The sequence below is a fragment of the Dermacentor variabilis genome, chromosome 2 (genome assembly GCF_050947875.1).
Source record: "Dermacentor variabilis isolate Ectoservices chromosome 2, ASM5094787v1, whole genome shotgun sequence".
Taxonomy (NCBI): Eukaryota; Metazoa; Arthropoda; class Arachnida; order Ixodida; family Ixodidae; genus Dermacentor; species Dermacentor variabilis.
The window spans coordinates 273,972,608-273,983,858 of record NC_134569.1 but is presented as its reverse complement, the minus strand read 5'-3'; the positions used below and the strand labels follow the sequence as shown (position 1 = coordinate 273,983,858).

The 11,251-nt window shown below is 46.2% G+C and overlaps 1 long non-coding RNA gene across 1 annotated transcript; it reads left to right on the top strand.

The window, feature by feature from the left end:
- Window positions 1-8,832: 8,832 nt before the first annotated feature.
- On the top strand, window positions 8,833-10,743 carry LOC142571274 (uncharacterized). Its single transcript, XR_012825832.1, has 3 exons — window positions 8,833-9,036; window positions 9,182-9,269; window positions 10,105-10,743. It is a non-coding gene; the product is annotated as an uncharacterized LOC142571274 (long non-coding RNA).
- The last annotated feature ends 508 nt before the right edge of the window (window positions 10,744-11,251 follow it).

Genomic DNA, 11,251 nt, shown 5'->3' with positions numbered 1-11,251 from the left:
CTCGGGGCGCGATATATCGCTGCGTACTCTCGCTGCAGCAGTAGAAAAGGGTAGCATCGCCTTTCATTGCACAGGCAGTCTCCTGGGGCTTCCGAGGTTCGCAGTAAAGACTTTTCTGAAACTGAGACGCATGGCATAACACTCGGTTCGCTTTTTATTGATGCGCGCTCTCGCATCCGCTGTAGAAAAGGGTTGCATCGCCATTCTTTGCACAGGCAGTTTCCTGGGGCTTACGATGGTCGCAGTGAAGACTTTTCTTAAACTTGGACGTGTCGCAGAACACTCGGGGCGCTTTTTACTTATGCGCGCTCTCGCTGCCATGGTAGAAAAGGGTTGCATCGCCTTTCTTTGCACAGGATGTTTCCTGGGGCTTACAAGGGTCGCAGTGAAGACTTTTCTGAAGCTTAGACGCGTCGCATAACACTCGGGGTGCGATATATCGCTGCGCACTCTCGCTGCAGCGGTAGAAAAGGGTAGCATCACCTTTTATTGCACAGGCAGTCTCCAGGGGCTTCCGAGGTTCGCAGTAAAGACTTTTCTGAAACTGAGATGCGTCGCATAACATTCGGGCGCTTTTTATTGATGCGCGCTCTCGCTGCAGCATTAGAAAAGGGTTGCTTCGCCTTTCTTTGCATAGGCAGTCTCCTGGGGCTTAAGAGGGTCGCAGTGAAGACTTTTCTGAAACTTAGACGTGTCGCATAACACTCGGGGCGCTTTTTATTGATGCGCGCTCTCGCTGCCGCGGTAGTAAAGGGTTGCATCGCCTTTCTTTGCGCAGGCACTTTCCTGGGGCTTACGAGGGTCGCAGTAAAGACTTTTCTGAAACTGAGACGCGTCGCAAAACACTCGGGGCGCTTTTTATTGATGCGCGCTCTCGCTGCCGCGGTAGAAAAGGGTTGCATCGCCTTTCTTTGCACAGGCAATTTCCTGGGGATTAAGAGGGTCGCAGTGAAGACTTTTCTGAAACTTAGACGTGTCGCATAACACTCGGGGCGCTTTTTATTGATGCGCACTCTCGCTGCCGCGGTAGTAAAGGGTTGCATCGCCTTTCTTTGCGCAGGCAGTTTCCTGGGGCTTACGAGGGTCGCAGTGAAGACTTTTCTGAAACTGAGACGCGTCGCATAACACTCGGGGCGCGATATATCGCTGCGCACTCTCGCTGCAGCGGTAGAAAAGGGTAGCATCACCTTTTATTGCACAGGCAGACTCCTGGGGCTTCCGAGGTTCGCAGTAAAGACTTTTCTGAAGCTGAGACGCATGGCATAACACTCGGAGCGCGATATATTGCTGCGTGCTCTCGCTACAGCGGTTAAAAGGGTTGCATCGCCTTTCTTTGCACAGGCAGTTTCCTGGCGCTTACGAGGGTCGCAGTGAAGACTTTTCTGAAACTTAGACGTGTCGCATAACACTCGGCGCGCTTTTTATTGAGGCGCGCTCTCGCATCCGCGGTAGAAAAGGGTTGCATCGCCATTCTTTGCACAGGCAGTTTCCTGGGGCTTATGATGTTCGCAGTGAAGACTTTTCTTAATCTTGGACGTGTCGCATAACACTCGGGGCGCTTTTTATTTATGCGCGCTCTCGCTGCCGTGGTAGAAAAGGGTTGCATCGCCTTTCTTTGCACAGGATGTTTCCTGGGGCTTACAAGGGTCGCAGCGAAGACTTTTGTGAAGCTTAGACGCGTCGCATAACACTCGGGGCGCGATATATCGCTGTGCGCTCTCGCTGCCGCTGTAGAAAAGGGTTGCATCGCTTTTCTTTTTACAGGCAGTTTCCTGGGTCTTATGAGGGCCGCAATAAAGACTTTTCTGGAACTGAGACACATGGCATAACACTCGGGGCGCGATATATCGCTGCGCGCTGTAACTGCAGCGCTAGAAAACAGTTGCGCCGCCTTTCTTAGCACAGGCAGTTTCCTGGTGTTTACGAGGTTCGCAGTGAAGACTTTTCTGAAACTGAAATGAGTAGCATAACAATCGGGGCGTTTTTGTTGATGCGCGCTCTCGCTGCAATGGTAGAATAGGGTTGCTTCGCCTTTCTTTGTACAGACAGTCTCCTGGAGCTTACGCTGCTCGCAAAAAAGACTTTTCTGAAACTGAAATGCGTCGCATAACACTCGGGGCGTTTTTGTTGCTGCGCGCTCACACTGCAACGGTAGAAAAGGGTTGCATCGCCTTTCTTTGTACAGGCAGTTTCCTGGGGCTTACGAGGGTCGCAATAAAGACTTTTCTTGAACTGAGACTAGTAGCATAACACTCGGGGCGCGATATATCGCTGCGTGCTCTCGCTGCAGCGGTAAAAAAGGGTTGCATCGCCATTCTTTGCAAAGGCAGTTTCCTGGGGCTTACGAGGGTCGCAGTAAAGACTTTTCTGAAACTGACACGCGTGGCATAACACTCGTGGCGCGATATATCGCTGCGTGCTCTCGCTACAACGGATGAAAAGGGTTGCAACGTATCGATTTGCACAGGCGCTTTCCTGGGGCTCATAAGGGTCGTAGTAAAGACTTTTCTGAAACTGACACGCGTGACATAACACTCGGGGCGCGATTTACCGCTGCGCGCTCTCGCTGCAGCGCTAGAAAAGGGTTGCATCGCCTTTCTTTGTACAGACAGTCTCCTAGAGTTTACGCTGCTCGCAATAAAGTCTTTTCTGAAACTGAAATGCGTCGCATAACACTCGGAGCATTTTTATTGCTGCGCGCTCTCGCTGCAGCGGTAGAAAAGGGTTGCATTGCCTTTCTTTGCAGAGGCAGTCTCGTGGGGCTTGCAAGGGTGGCAATGAAGACTTTTCTGAAGCTTAGACGCGTCGCATAACAGTCGGGGCGCTTTTTATTGATGCGCGCTCTCGCTGCAGCGGTAGAAAAGGGTTGCATTGCCTTTCTTTGCAGAGGCAGTCGCCTGGGGCTTGCAAGGGTCGCAATGAATACTTTTCTGAAGCTTAGACGCGTCGCATAACACTCGGGGCGCTTTTTATTGATGCGCGCTCTCGCTGCAGCATTAGAAACGGGTTGCTTCGCCTTTCTTTGCATGGGCAGTCTCCTGGGGCTTAAGAGGGTCGCAGTGAAGACTTTTCTGAAACTTAGACGTGTCGCATAACACTCGGGGCGCGATATATCGCTGCGCACTCTCGCTGCAGTGGTAGAAAAGGGTAGCATCACCTTTTATTGCACAGGCAGTCTCCTGGGGCTTCCGAGGTTCGCAGTAAAGACTTTTCTGAAACTGAAATGCGTCGCATAACACTCGGGGCGTTTTCGTTGATGCGCGCTCTCACTGCAACGGTAGAAAAGGGTTGCAACGCCTTTCTTTGCACAGGCAGTTTCCTGGGGCTTACGAGGGTCGCAGTGAAGACTATTCTGAAACTGAGACGCGTCGCATAATACTCGGGGCGTGATATATCGCTGCGCGCTCTCGCTGCAGCGGTAGTAAAGGGTTCAATCGCCTTTCTTTGCACAGGCAGTTTCCTGGTGCTTATGAGGGTCGCAATAAAGACTTTTCTGGAACTGAGACGCGTGGCATAACACTCGAGGCGCGATATATCGCTCCGCGCTCTCGTTGCAGCGGTAGAAAAGGGTTGCATTGCCTTTCTTTGCAGAGACAGTCTCCTGGGGCTTGCAAGGGTCGCAATGAAGACTTTTCTGAAGCTTAGACGCGTCGCATAACACTCGGGGCGCTTTTTATTGATGCGCGCACTCGCATCCGCGGTAGAAAAGGGTTGCATCGCCATTCTTTGCACAGGCAGTTTCCTGGGGCTTACGATGGTCGCAGTGAAGACTTTTCTTAAACTTGGACGTGTCTCATAACACTCGGGGCGCTTTTTATTTATGCGCGCTCTCGCTGCCGTGGTAGAAAAGGGTTGCATCGCCTTTCTTTGCACAGGATGTTTCCTGGGGCTTACAAAGGTCGCTGTGAAGACTTTTCTGAAGCTTAGACGCGTCGCATAACACTCGGGGCGCTTTTTATTGATGCGCGCTCTAGCTGCCGCTGTAGAAAAGGGTTGCATCGCCTTTCTTTTTACAGGCAGTTTCCTGGGGCTTATGAGGGTCGCAATAAAGACTTTTCTGGAACTGAGACACATGGCATAACACTCGGGGCGCGATATATCGCTGCGCGTTCTCACTGCAGCGGTAGAAAAGGGTTGCATCGCCTTTCTTTGCACAGGCAGTTTCCTTGGGCTTACGAGGGTCGCAGTGAAGACTTTTCTGAAACTTAGACGTGTCGCATAACACTCGGGGCGCTTTTTATTGATGCGCGTTCTCGCTGCCGCGATAGTAAAGGGTTACATCGCCTTTCTTTGCAGAGGCAGTCTCCTTGGGCTCACGAGGGTCGCAGTATAGACTTTTCTGAAACTGAGACGCGTCGCATAACACTCGGGGTGCTTTTTATTGATGCGCGCTCTCGCTGCCACGGTAGAAAAGGGTTGCATCGCCTTTCTTTGCACAGGCATTCTCCAAGGGCTTACGAGGGTCGCAGTAAAGACTTTTCTGAAACTGAGACGCGTCGCTTAACACTCGGGGCGCGATATATCGCTGCGTACTCTCGCTGCAGCTGTAGAAAATGGTAGCATCGCCTTTCATTGCACAGGCAGTCTCCTGGGGCTCCCGAGGTTCGCAGTAAAGACTTTTCTGAAACTGAGACGCATGGCATAACACTCGGTTCGCTTTTTATTGATGCGCGCTCTCGCATCCGCGGTAGAAAAGGGTTGCATCGCCATTCTTTGCACAGGCAGTTTCCTGGGGCTTACGATGGTCGCAGTGAAGACTTTTCTTAAACTTGGACGTGTCGCATAACACTCGGGGCGCTTTTTACTTATGCGCGCTCTCGCTGCCATGGTAGAAAAGGGTTGCATCGCCTTTCTTTGCACAGGATGTTTCCTGGGGCTTACAAGGGTCGCAGTGAAGACTTTTCTGAAGCTTAGACGCGTCGCATAACACTCGGGGCGCTTTTTATTGATGCGCGCTCTAGCTGCCGCTGTAGAAAAGGGTTGCATCGCCTTTCTTTTTACAGGCAGTTTCCTGGGGCTTATGAGGGCCGCAATAAAAACTTTTCTGGAACTGAGACGCGTGGCATAACACTCGGGGCGCGATATATCGCTCCGCGCTCTCGCTGCAGCGGTAGAAAAGGGTTGCATTGCCTTTCTTTGAAGAGGCAGTCGCCTGGGGCTTGCAAGGGTCGCAATGAAGACTTTTCTGAAGCTTAGACGCGTCGCATAACATTCGGGCGCTTTTTATTGATGCGCGCTCTCGCTGCAGCATTAGAAAAGGGTTGCTTCGCCTTTCTTTGCATAGGCAGTCTCCTGGGGCTTAAGAGGGTCGCAGTGAAGACTTTTCTGAAACTTAGACGTGTCGCATAACACTCGGGGCGCTTTTTATTGATGCGCGCTCTCGCTGCCGCGGTAGTAAAGGGTTGCATCGCCTTTCTTTGCGCAGGCACTTTCCTGGGGCTTACGAGGGTCGCAGTAAAGACTTTTCTGAAACTGAGACGGGTCGCAAAACACTCGGGTCGCTTTTTATTGATGCGTGCTCTCGCTGCCGCGGTAGAAAAGGGTTGCATCGCCTTTCTTTGCACAGGCAATTTCCTGGGGCTTAAGAGGGTCGCAGTGAAGACTTTTCTGAAACTTAGACGTGTCGCATAACACTCGGGGCGCTTTTTATTGATGCGCACTCTCGCTGCCGCGGTAGTAAAGGGTTGCATCGCCTTTATTTGCGCAGGCAGTTTCCTGGGGCTTACGAGGGTCGCAGTGAAGACTTTTCTGAAACTGAGACGCGTCGCATAACACTCGGGGCGCGATATATCGCTGCGCACTCTCGCTGCACGCTTATAAAAATGAACGTTAACATTCTTTAGAACTCCTAGCAACTTTCTATTTACTTCATTGACAGTCTAATAACATTTACATTCTAGTAACATTTGTTCATACACAGTCAAAAGACTTCCTTCTTACTTTTGTATAAAGAATATTTTCAATACAACGTTAACAGACTTTCTTCTTACTTTTCTATAAAGAATATTTTCAATACACTGTTAACAGACTTTCTTATTACTTTTGTATAAAGAATGTTTTAAATACACCGTTAAAAGACTTCCTTCTTACTTTTGTATAAAGAATATTTTCAATACACTGTTAACAGACTTTCTTATTACTTTTGTATAAAGAATGTTTTAAATACACCGTTAAAAGACTTCCTTCTTACTTTTGTATAAAGAATATTTTCAATACACTGTTAACAGACTTTCTTCTTACTTTTGTATAAAGAATATTTTCAATACACCGTTAATAGACTTCCTTCTTACTTTTGTATAAAGAATATATTTAATACACCGTGAAGACTGATGATGATATGTAGTGTTTATTGGCGCAAGGGCCAAGTGTGGCCTTCTTACTTCTTACTTCCTTCTTACTTTTGCATATAGAATATTTTAAGGTCCCCATCAACATGTATTTTTCTAACTTTTATCTCTATAACCACTTCAGTACTGCGTCAGAAGGCTAGTTACTTTTGTGTAAAGAGTGTTGTACTATACATCATCGAACTATATTTTTTTGTTTGAAGGACATGTATCCCCAGTACGTCCACAGCTCGTACTGTTTGCCAAAAAATATTTAGAATGGGAAGTAACCTGAGAGTTTCTGATAAATTTTTCTAACACACATCAATGCCGATATATGACATACTCAGGAGTCAAGCTCATTGTTTTAAATCATAGTCCCAGTCCAAGTCGGTAGCCAATTGTTGACGGAGTGCTCTTAAAATGTTTAAAGAAATATGTTCGTAAATTCTTAGAACTAATCTTTTAGAGGATCTACTGGACTACGTGAGAGTGCGGTGACGTCAGCACACTCCGAGAAAATTTGCTTGCGCTATACCACCTGACCGGTGTGATAGCGGACTACTGTGTAGGCCGCGCACCAGTTGCAGAGCTTTATCCCGACCTTGGGGCTGGTTAATTTAAGACCGATTTACGCTTGAGCCGTGACGCATGCGGTCGTGCAGAAAACTGTACATTTCGCCCACTGGTTCACAAATTTTGGCATACACTGGGCTCGCACATGCAGTGTATAAACCGAAATGTGTGTACCAGTCTACAAAATGTGCAAATTTTCACCCGACCACATGCGTGCGGGCAGGCGGGTGGTGTGGTGTAAGGCTCGAGCGTAAATTTGCCCTTACCACGCACTGCTATTGCAATGCCACCAATTAGCTTTGCAACGAGATAATTAGGTCAGTGCATTCTGCGATATAAATAGTACGCCCTAAGCTGGAACGTGTCAGCATAGTAGCGTCACGATATTTGTTAAAAAGAAGAAAAAGAACCGAAACTCAGGGTAACACGGCGCTGGAACGTTGCCGCTCAAATGTCCAAAAGGCTGCAAAATACAACTACTGCTGAGTGAGAGCGTGTATTGACGTGAGAAGCGCACAGATCGAATAGAAAGAAAAGCTGAACTCTGTGCAAGCAACACTTTTCTGTGAAAAAATTATTAAATTACCCTTACAGTATAAAAAAATGTAGCTTTCTACGCGTTCATATTCGCACGCTTTCGTCCCTGCCTCCTGCCGACGGCTTCTGCATATTAAAGGAAATAGGACCTTGCATCAAAGTGAAGGCAAAGTAACTATGTCAACTGATGTGCTTTATGGCGATGGTAGCTTGCTGTGTGTGAAAACAGATCGAAAAGAAATAATTATGCACTCTTAACATTCAGTGATCTTGCTTCACAACACGGCGACAAAATTTTGAGCTCCGACAAGGGGTCATGACATCCGTAATAATGGCATTCCGTATACCAACAGCCAGGATATCAAAGGACATGCTTTTGCCGTGCTTCGGGCGTCTGAAAACTGCTAACGTCATAGCCGCCACGCTTCGGACATATATTTGACTATAAAAATAGTACTACAATGTGCTTCACCGCTGGGCGCCAGGGTGCAATGTTTTGTCTTTGAAAGCAGCAAGTGCTAAAGGATGCTCTTGCGCAAAATAGAATAACCACATAATTTACCCAATATGATTTTATTGTTCTATGTTTATTACATTTCGAGAAAAAAGTCGGTTTTCAGAATAATAATTGTCTCGAAAGATAAAACTATACAGCCCCTAAATGCCCAACAAAATTGAGCCGGCTGCCTTCTCAGTTTTTTTTTTTTTTTCAACCTCGGCCATGAGGTACATTCCTCCCTCTTGTAAGTGCAGTTCCCAGAAAGGGGTGCGTACACAAAGGCCGGCCACAGCTTTCACCAAGAGGCGAGGAATGTCTAGGTGTGAGTCAACCATCGCAAGGTAGCGGGGGAGGGGGGGGGTGCATGTTTCGGCTTAAAGAGGGGCTTTAGTTCCGCGGCGGTCAAGGCGAAGCAGGTGGATGGAAAGAATGTCACATGCCTCTCCCGCGCATGCGCACAAATTTGAAAGTTGGCCGAGTCGAGGCAAAGAGGAAGACCATCGCAATCGCCATCAGTTCCTTTGCGACGCCGGCATGGTACGGTCGGAGCGATGTAGGTGTTTCGTGGCGTATTGTAGCAGCAGTCTAGCTATTTTTGCTGCTATTTATGCTTATGCTGTGTTGTGGCTAATTCATCGATGCAATTTAGTAAAGCAATGAAGGGGGCTAGTTGGTGAACGTTCCTGACCCGAACTATGATCACATTTCGCGAACTTGTCATATCTTTTATACCCCCCCCCCCCGCGCCATATCTCCTCGTATATACGCGCGTTCTTTAACAGTATTAAACAGTTGGTAGATCGCGCTACGTCCGTCCACGTCCTGTCCTTCCTTAATATCGTCTGTGTAAAACTGAGCGCAACATAACCATGAATCATCGATGCAAGCCAACCAGCAAGGTGTTTGCGAAGCCCGCGGTGCTTTCTTCGTTCCGTGATGTGAGCGTTTCTGGAACTTCTCTGCCAGCTGCGATGCAGTGTCGTGTGAAGTGATTTAATACTGGCACTGTCCGTGTTTTAAACTGCACAAATAGCGAACAGCTGTTCCTCAAGACTGCTATGCGCAGAAGTTTTCTCTATCTCCAAATTATAATAAAAGGTATGTTCTTTTCCATCATTTTTCATAAACATATTATTTTGATGTTATTTTATTTCAGTTTCTAATGCCGCATTTTGGCAGGTTATTATAGCGCGAACTGTAACGACGTGAAATGTTCTAAGAACGATTTTCTTACCTTCTTCAGCTGCCCCGCGTCATGGGGTTCGCTTGAAGTTGCTATAAACACGAAGCGTACAAATACTTCGTTTTCACAGCGTTCGCAATGACCTAAGGTCTGGTAAATATTGTCTGATCATGAACTCATTCTTTGCTCTTTCCTACTCTGGGTGCACAGGATGAGAAACAGTAAAACATTGAGCGTATAGCTTCACGGTTCACAATTATATATTTTTCAGCGAACCGGTTCACAATGACATAGGTTGCACTGGATAGACAAGTGCGAATGTGAAAGAAATCATTCGCACCTGTTTAACCACTGCAACCTATGTCATTGTGAACCGGTATTTTTTGACACTGATATTTTGTTTTCGAGTAAAAATAAACGAACACGTCAAATTACAGAAGCGTTCCATATAATGTGTGCTTAAAAATGCATCAGTCAGCCATTGGTTGCTATCACTGACAAAGCATTTGTATTCTTGAATACTGCTTCAAGCTCTGTCATCTGTTTATATAAAAATGGATGACACGTTTTGCACATGCTCGGTGCAGCTAGCTGGCGCTGTTACGTTCATTCCTTCCAAAAATAACCAGCTTTGAGTAAGCGCTCGCGTGTCCACCTTCTTTGCGTCCGTGTCTATTGTGCGTGCTACAAATTTCACCATGAATAAACCATGTAATTAACTTTTAGTGAGTAACTCATTTATGCAGGTAATTGGTAGAGAAACCCATTTTGTGCACTTTCCTAATTTTAATAACAAGTAGTAAATACAACGCAGCAAAGGATATGCATTGAATAATGTGCCCCATCATTGCCATCTCCTCTGCAAGTAAACAGGGATGACGGTCACAATTTTAGCATTCATGTGAACCTTAAAAAGCTGTTCTATGTATGTGATATGCTAACCTGAACATGATGTTAACACTGACCATCTTGTTTCTGTGCAGGGTTGGTTCATTCTGCAAGCATTCTGAGACATCAGCTTGCATAATCGATGCTTGCTAGAGATTATGCGACAGCTGCCATGCCGTAATCAACTAAGTCATTATTCATTTTTGTTCATTTCTCTACTACTTCTCTCACAATTCTGTGTAAATATTTTCGTGTGAATAAACTTCTTTCAGTGCAAACTTGCATTTGTTTTCCATTTTCGTGCACCTTCTAGGTTGCATACTGCCGTTTACCAACATGTTCACACATACTGACAAATGTTTACACTATGCTACTAGGTCGTATGTGGGACAAATGTTACTAGGGGAATAGTAAGACGTCAATAGCAAGTACATAAGCACATGTAAGTAAAATTTTGCCAGAGTGTTACTAAAGAGCCTAAAGACTTCTGTTGGTTGACGGTTAGTAGAATGTTTACAGACCATCTATGAACATGCTTCAGTTGAAGTACGGTAGCCAATTCTTGATAGGATCCAATTCTTGATAGGATGTTACTAGGGTGTATAAAGACAAATGTTAATAGGGGATTGGTAGAAAGTCAACAGAAAATATATGAACATTTTTCTTTTGAAAGAATGTTAATACGGTGTATAAAGAAAGCTTGTTAATAGGGGATTGGTAGGAAGTCAACAGAAAATATATGAACATTTTTTTTTGAAAGAATGTTAATACGGTGTATAAAGAAAGCTTGTTAATAGGGTGTTGGTAGGAAGCTAACAGAAAATATGTGAACATTTCTCTTTTGAAAGAATGTTACTAGGGTGTATAAAGACAAATGTTCATAGGAAATTGGTAGAAAGTGTAAAGACATCCTATGAACATGTTTCTATTGAAAGTTGGTGGCCAATTGTTTCTAGGGTGTTACTAGAGCGTTGTTAGGATGTATAAAGACAGCTGGTAGGATTTCAATTGACTGTTGGTAGGTTCTAGTAACAAAAGTCTATAGACTGTCTAAAAAATGTTGCTAGAAATCTTTATAAGGGAATGCATGCAGCGGTAGAAAAGGGTAGCATCACCTTTTATTGCACAGGCAGACTCCTGGGGCTTCCGAGGTTCGCAGTAAAGACTTTTCTGAAGCTGAGACGCATGGCATAACACTCGGAGCGCGATATATTGCTGCGTGCTCTCGCTACAGCGGTTAAA